This window comes from Abramis brama, assembly GCF_963993115.1.
Source record: "Abramis brama genome assembly, chromosome: 25".
NCBI lineage: Eukaryota > Metazoa > Chordata > Actinopteri > Cypriniformes > Leuciscidae > Abramis > Abramis brama.
In genome coordinates this window covers 22,180,446-22,188,177 of record NC_139987.1, presented here as the reverse complement: position 1 = coordinate 22,188,177, position 7,732 = coordinate 22,180,446, and the positions used below count along the sequence as shown (strand labels likewise).

At 50.0% G+C, this 7,732-nt stretch overlaps 1 pseudogene across 1 annotated transcript; it reads left to right on the top strand.

Moving 5' to 3' along the window:
* On the top strand, positions 1–7,262 carry LOC311076917 (trace amine-associated receptor 13c-like; annotated as a pseudogene). The gene is made up of 2 exons: positions 1–410; positions 6,607–7,262. The product of its transcript is annotated as a trace amine-associated receptor 13c-like (transcript).
* The last annotated feature ends 470 nt before the right edge of the window (positions 7,263–7,732 follow it).

The window sequence follows — 7,732 nt, the reverse complement described above, 5'->3', positions numbered from 1 at the left end:
ATGAAAGGACACAAAGGAGAGCAGAACATTCCTAACAGGAGGAGACTCACTCATGGCCTATGAGACAGAGGATCATGAGACTCAATACTGCTTTCCTGCCATCAACTCATCATGTATCAAGGGAAAACGCTCTAAATATGAATACAATATCATGTATGTGTTTTTTTCATTGCTGTCAGTATGGACTGTGTTTCTGAACCTGCTGGTGATCATCTCCATCTCTCACTTCAAGAAACTTCACACTCCAACAAACCTGATTATTCTCTCTCTGGCTGTGGCCGACCTGCTTGTCGGACTTATTGTTATGCCTGTGGATGCCATCAAGCTGATTGAAACGTGTTGGTACTTTGGAGACACTTTTTGTGATCTGTTTATGATAATCATGGGACTGCTTATCTCAACATCTATGTGTAATTTAGTTCTCTTACGAGAGTTCTCTCGTACTGCGTTTTAACCAAAACGCTACGGGAAAAGTCTCTTTTCACGAAACACTGAAGCAAAAAATTATCCTTTAATTTTCATATATGTAAAACGCGTTGCGGCAGCAGTCAGCTATGGCGAGACGGCTTGCTCGCTCATTGGCTGCTCTGCGGCAACTGCATAAGCCTATCGAGCGAAGCCTGAGGTGACGTCAGGCCAATGAGGGCGCTTCGCGCCCTCCTCGCCACTTCCCGCCGAGACGGGCGTGGCTTACCTCTATAAAAGGAGCTCGAGAAGGCTGATTCACTTGATTTTAATCTCTTCAGCGAAGCGCACGCATCGCTGGATCACGAGGAAGCACGCGTCGTCTGATGCAAGCACTTCAGCGGGACGAGCCCTTGAAGCCGCTGGCCAACGCCGCCTTCTACCGCCGTACCTGCTGCGCTTTCCGACGCCATATCTTTTACATTCTTTGTTCTTGTGTATGTGTGTGTGTGTGTGTGTGTTCGCTTTGCAACACACACCCCTAAAAGAGCTGCGTCTTTTTCAAGACGCCTTCTCATGCAGCGCTCGCGCTCGCTGACGGCGAACGCCTTCACTCCGAGCAAATTGCCTACGGTGACTCTGAGGACTCGCCGGGCATCCTTTCCGAGGCTGCCCTTCCTGGAAGCGGATGGCGGGATTAGTTTTTCTTTACGTGACAAGAAAAGCTACCCTGCCTCTGCACGCGTCATTCACCGGCGAAGGAGAAAAGAGTGTTCTTAGTCCCACCGTTGGTCGGTCTGACCTCTTTTCTCTCACATTTCTCAGTTCCCTGTTCGGCGACTGGAAATATTATTGCAGCAAGTGAGTCTGTTACATGCTTGCCTGCCAGCAAACGCCGAAGAATACATGTTGACGCCGCTTTCAAAAGCCTGTATCCCCCTGTGGCTCAGTGGTGGAATTATAGGTTTTTCACACGGGAGGCCGGGGTTCGGATCCCGGTCTAGCGGCATATATATTTATGCCGCCAATGCTTTGCTCTGTCAGTCCCCTGAAGGCGACTGCAGAGATGCATTTTGCAGCCAGCGAGCGCGTAGTACCCGCTTGCCTGCAACCGAACACCGTTTCTACGGTTCCCGTGCGTCACTGGCGAAAGGAGAATGGAGTATTTTCAGCCCCGCTGAAACTGGGCAATATCCACTCTTCTCACATTCTGGCATTTTGCAGGCGTCTGAAAATGCAAATCACTCTGTCTGTTCCCCGAGAGGCAACTGCAGACGTGTTTTTTTTTTTTTGCTGCCCAAGAGCACGTGGTACATGCCTGCAAGCAAACGCCAGTGTGGATAATACTCGCACTGACTTTGTCTATGTATCTTCACTGTGGTCCAGTGGTAGATTCTTAGACTTGCGTGCGTGGGATCTGAGGTTCGAACCCCAGGCCTGCCGGCAGAAAATATTTATGCCGCCGAAAGCAAATCACTCTGTTTGTTCCCCGAGAGGCAACTGCAGACGTGTTTTTTGCTGCCCACGAGCACGTGGTACATGCCTGCAAGCATACGCCAGTGTGGATAACACTCGCGCTGACTTTATCTATGTATCTTCACTGTGGTCCAGTGGTAGATTCTTAGACTTGCGCGTGGGGGATCGGAGGTTCAAACCCCAGGCCTGCCGGCAGAAAATATTTATGCCGCCGAATGCAAATCACTCTGTTTGTTCCCCGAGAGGCAACTGCAGACGTGTTTTTTGCAGCCCACGAGCACGTGGTACACGGCCGATGATGCTATATGTGTAGAGAAGATGCCCACTGCTAGTGCCCATCCCTACACACTAGCACAGCCCTTCACACAGGGCCCGCGCTCATATATTCGACTCGGGTCGATCACGCACACAACATAGTGAACGTGCCCACTGCCTAGTGCCTACAAACACTATGTTCTGCATGCCTTGTGGTTTCTGTAAAGACGAAACCTGTGTGCATTCACTCTGCTCAGACAGACAGTGCACTCATTGCAGTAACTGTGCCCGCTCTCCCGCGCCCACACTTACTCACGGTATTTTCTGGTGTCCCGGCCACGGCCGATGGTGCTATAAGTGTAGTGTCGATGCCCACTCCTCAGTGCCCATCTCTACACACAAGCACAGCCCTACACTTAGGGCTCGCGCACATAAAATCGACTCAGGTCGATTGCGCTTCCAACATAGTGAAAGTGCCCGCACAAACACTATGTCTCACAGACCACAGGCTCTCTGTAAAAACGAGATCTGTGCGCGCTCGCTCTGCTCAGTCAGACAGCGCGCCCAAAGCAGTGAATGTGCCCGCTTCCCGCCCACATTTACTCGCAGACATGAGTCCCGCGGGACCCGCTCAGCCCTCCCTCACTCAGTCAAGCGCTGTAGTAAGGTCGAGGACGAGCGCTCTGCCCGCTGTAATAAGCGCGCCCCCCGCCTCGAATGCCACAGGTATAACGCCTACGTTATTGCGCCCCGAAGCGCCTCTGTCGCACGGCGAACAGAGCGCGCTCCGCATCCAGCCCTTAGCCAACCATGCAGAAGCATGGGCAGCGCTTCCAGGGGTTTCGGACTGGGTGCTAGGCATTATAAGAGAGGCTTCTCGCTACAGTTTTGTCGACGCCCTCCCCGCTTCACAGCGCGCGTCCAAACTACGGTGGTTTCAGAAGTAGCACACCTACTTCGCGCCGAAATATCAAAAATGGTAAGCAAAGGGGCGATAGAGCGTGTGCCCCAAGCTCAAAGCGAAGGGGGGCTATACAGCAGATACTTTCTAGTCCCCAAAAGGACGGTGGTATCAGACCCATACTGGATCTAAGACAGCTGAACAAAGCATTAGTGAAACGCAGTTTCAAAATGCTCACGACCAGGAAAATCCTCGCGCATGTTCGCCGAGGAGACTGGTTTATGTCAATAGATCTGAAGGACGCGTATTTTCAAATACAGATAGCGTCACATCACAGGCGATACTTGAGATTCGCCTTCGGGGGTCAGACATACCAGTATACAGTCCTGCCGTTCGGTTTGTCCCTGGCACCTCGTACATTTATGAAATGCATGGACGCAGCGCTCGCTCCTCTCAGACTCAGAGGCATGCGAGTGCTGAACTATTTGGACGACTGGTTGATCCTAGCCCAATCACGATCTCAGCTCGTGGAGCACAGAACCATTTTACTCGATCACCTCGAGAATCTTGGTATCACGGCCAATTGGGCGAAGAGTTCACTGAACCCCAGTCAAACGATTTCGTTTCTGGGTATCGTTCTGGACTCGCAGTCTATGACAGCGCGGCTGTTGCCACAGCGCGTGCTGCACATTCAACGCGCGGGGAAGTCTTTCCGCCGCGGCGCTTTCACCCCGCTCAGGAAGTTTCAAAGGATGCTGGGTCTCATGGCCTCAGCATCATCAGTTCTCCGGCTGGGCTTGCTCCGCATGCGCCCGCTGCAGTTCTGGTTGAAAGCGCGGGTACCCGGTCGATTACGCCTCAAGGTCGATCAGAACTGTGTTACAGCCCTGGTGCCTTGGATGGCGGACGACTGGTACCGATCAGGTGTAAGCCTGGGGACTTCCTCGGGAGTGAGGATGGTGTCGACAGACGCATCCACCTCGGGATGGGGAGCGCTGCTCGAGGGCAGACCGTTCTTCGGCCTGTGGTCGGAACGAGAAAAGCTCCAACACATAAACTGCCTAGAAATGCTGGCAGTGCACAACGCGCTGACGCGTTTTTGTCCCCACATCAAGGACCAACACGTCATAGTCCGTTCGGACAACATGGCTGTGGTGTCCTACATAAATCGCCAAGGCGGTCTGAAATCCACATCCCTGTACAGGCTGGCGAAACGCCTCCTAATATGGGCTCAGCACAACTTACGCTCGCTGAGAGCAGTGCATGTACCTGGGCGTCAGAATGTGGGCCCAGACAGACTGTCCAGGAACAACGTTCCCCCGGGCGAATGGTCTCTACACCCACAAACAGTCCGGCTGTTGTGGGAGAGATTCGGCAGAGCGGAGGTGGACCTATTCGCGTCCCACGAAAACGCTCACTGCCCCGCGTTCTCTTCAAAGAGCGACAGCGCGCTGTCCCGAAGGTGGCCGCGCTGCCCGCTATACGCTTTTCCCCCCGTCTCCCTCCTGCCACAGGTGTTGGAACGGGTCAGGGAAACAAAATGCCCAGTGCTGCTTGTAGCACCGTTCTGGGAGAACCAAGCATGGTTCCCAGTCCTGATGCAGTTAGCAGACATCGCTCCATGGCCAGTGCCGTTGAGGAGAGATCTCCTCTCGCAGGCCGGGGGCTCGATTTGGCACCCACACCCGGAACTGTGGTCCCTTCATGTGTGGGCGCTCAACGGATACCCGTTGGTCTCGCAGAGGGAGTCATGAATACCATCACTCAGGCTAGAGCACCGTCGACTTGGCGGCTTTATGCTTCGAAGTGGTCGGTTTTCTCCGGCTGGTGTACAGCTCGGAGCCTTTCACCCCTCGAATGCGAGGTAACGGAGGTTCTCTCCTTCCTACAAGAGCTGTTGGATAAGGGCAGATCCCCTTCCACGCTCAAAGTGTATGTGGCGGCTATTTCAGCGTTCTCCGGTTCAACGCTGGGTCAGTCACTGGGAAGGAACGATTTAGTCATCCGCTTCCTCAGGAGAGCTAGGAGACTGAATCCACCCAGACCTCCTTCAGTCCCTATGTGGGACCTTTCTACGGTCTTGGCGGCCATGAAAGGTGCCCCTTTCGAGCCTATCCAGTCTATTAGCCTCAAACATTTGTCTTTCAAAAGAGTGTTTTTGATGGCTCTCGCTTCAGTGAAGCGCATAGGCGATCTGCACGCGCTCTCTGTGAGCCCGGCGTGCTTGGAGTTTGGTCCTATGACTCTAAAGTCATACTCAAACCTAAGCACGGCTATGTGCCGAAATCCCTCAACACGCCTTTTCGGGCTCAGGTTATTTCCCTGTCTGCCCTGCCGGCATCGAGTGAGGAGGGGGACTCGAGTTTTCTTTGCCCTGTTAGGGCTTTAAGAGCTTATATGTCCCGCTCTGCTGTCTTCAGACAGACAGAGCAGCTCTTTGTCTCGTTCAGCGGACGTTCCAAAGGAATGGCTGTTTCGAAACAAAGTCTATCCAGATGGATAGTTGACGCCATAGCGCTGGCTTATACTGTCAAGGGCATTCAATGCCCGTTGGGAGTTAGAGCGCATTCTACGAGAGGCGTTGCCTCCTCGTGGGCTTGGTCCAGCGGGATTTCCCTACAGGATATATGTACGGCGGCAGGCTGGGCCTCTCCGTCTACATTTATCAGGTTTTATAACCTAGAGGTTCCCGCCTTACAGGCTAAGCTTTTGTCGGTGTAATCTATTCAGCTGTCTAGCCAGACCTCTGAAATCGCAGGCGCAATGCGCTACCGACTATCTTGGGCAGAACTGTGTAAGACCCACATTTCCCACATTAGTTCAGGCTCCCTACCCTGTCTATGTGATGTCATATTCGCGTCTGTGGACATGTCTATATAAGGACGGAGGGAAACCCCTCCTGTCTTTAGACTCTCCCTGTGAGGTCACGTTAAGCCTGCGGACGCTACAGTATAGGGAATTAAGGCTCCCCTCCCTTATTCCCTGACTCTGTGTGAGTCTATCTGGTGATTATGCACTGTATGCCTGAAATAGCTTCCGGTGATCAGTGTTTTTATCCCAGCACGCACGGCGTTTTACAAGGGGTTCCCGTAGCGTTTTGGTTAAAACGCAGTACGAGAGAACTCTCGTAAGAGAACGTACTCGGTTACTAACGTAACCTCGGTTCTCTCTAGAAGAGGGAACGAGTACTGCGTTCTCTGCCGTGCGTCTGGTTCACTCTGGTTCGCTTCGGCGATCAAAATCAAGTGAATCAGCCTTCTCGAGCTCCTTTTATAGAGGTAAGCCACGCCCGTCTCGGCGGGAAGTGGCGAGGAGGGCGCGAAGCGCCCTCATTGGCCTGACGTCACCTCAGGCCTCGCTCGATAGGCTTATGCAGTTGCCGCAGAGCAGCCAATGAGCGAGCAAGCCGTCTCGCCATAGCTGACTGCTGCCGCAACGCGTTTTACATATATGAAAATTAAAGGATAATTTTTTGCTTCAGTGTTTCGTGAAAAGAGACTTTTCCCGTAGCGTTTTGGTTAAAACGCAGTACTCGTTCCCTCTTCTAGAGAGAACCGAGGTTACGTTAGTAACCGAGTACGTTTTAATTGCTGTTGATCGTTATGTGGCTGTGTGTCACCCTTTACAGTACCCACAAAAAATCACCACAACTAAAACTTTAATAAGCATCTGTGTCTGCTGGTTTTTCTCCTCTACCTACAATATTGGCTATTTAATTAGTGGCAGATATTTTGAAAATTCCCAGAGACCAGATGTGTGCTATGGAAAGTGTTATTTAGTCATCAGTTTTTCATTGACATGCACAGACCTGTTGTTTTCATTATTGTTTCCTTGTGCCCTTATTATAATTTTATATTTAAGGATATTTTATGTTGCACATCAGCAAGTGAGACTTTTAAACTCTCTGATAAAGGGTGGGAAATGTGTAATGGAAGGTTCTGTGAGGAGGAAATCTGAGAGAAAGGCTGCAGTGACATTAGGAATCATTGTGACAGTTTATCTGCTTTGCTATATCCCATACTATATATTGTATGTAACAGGAACTATAATCTCTTCTGCCACAGTGACATTTCTAATATGGATTTTGTATGTTAACTCAAGTCTGAATCCTCTTATCTATGCTTTATTTTACCGCTGGTTTAAAATATCAGTTAAACACATCTTAAGTCTTAAAATATTGGAGCCATCTTCCTCTCTCATAGACCTTTATACAGATCAAGTGTAAACTATTCATCACTTGTAAATGTGTTACACATCATTCGTAGATTACCACTTCAAGAATCAATAAGGCATAAGATCAACGAATCTTATCTACGAATGATGTGTAACACATTTACAAGTGATGAATAGTTTACACTTTAGATTAGGGGATGCAGAAAGTGTTGTAAATGATTTATTCATGTGTTTACACATCTATAGGTGTTGAACACTGTAGTGTGTACTGCAGTGTAAGTGCTGACTGGTGTCTTCTCTGAAACACATGGATTCTTTAACCACTGTGCACCTGATGTGAGCAAAACATACAAAAAAATGTAACAATTTATTAAACATTTATGAAACGCATAGTCATGTTTTGTAAATGATTAGATAATCATTAACTAATCAAATGTAAATGACTTATAATTGAATCTACAAAACATACATAAAATAATGAACTTAGCCTATTACTTATTAATCATTTATGAATGCATAGTC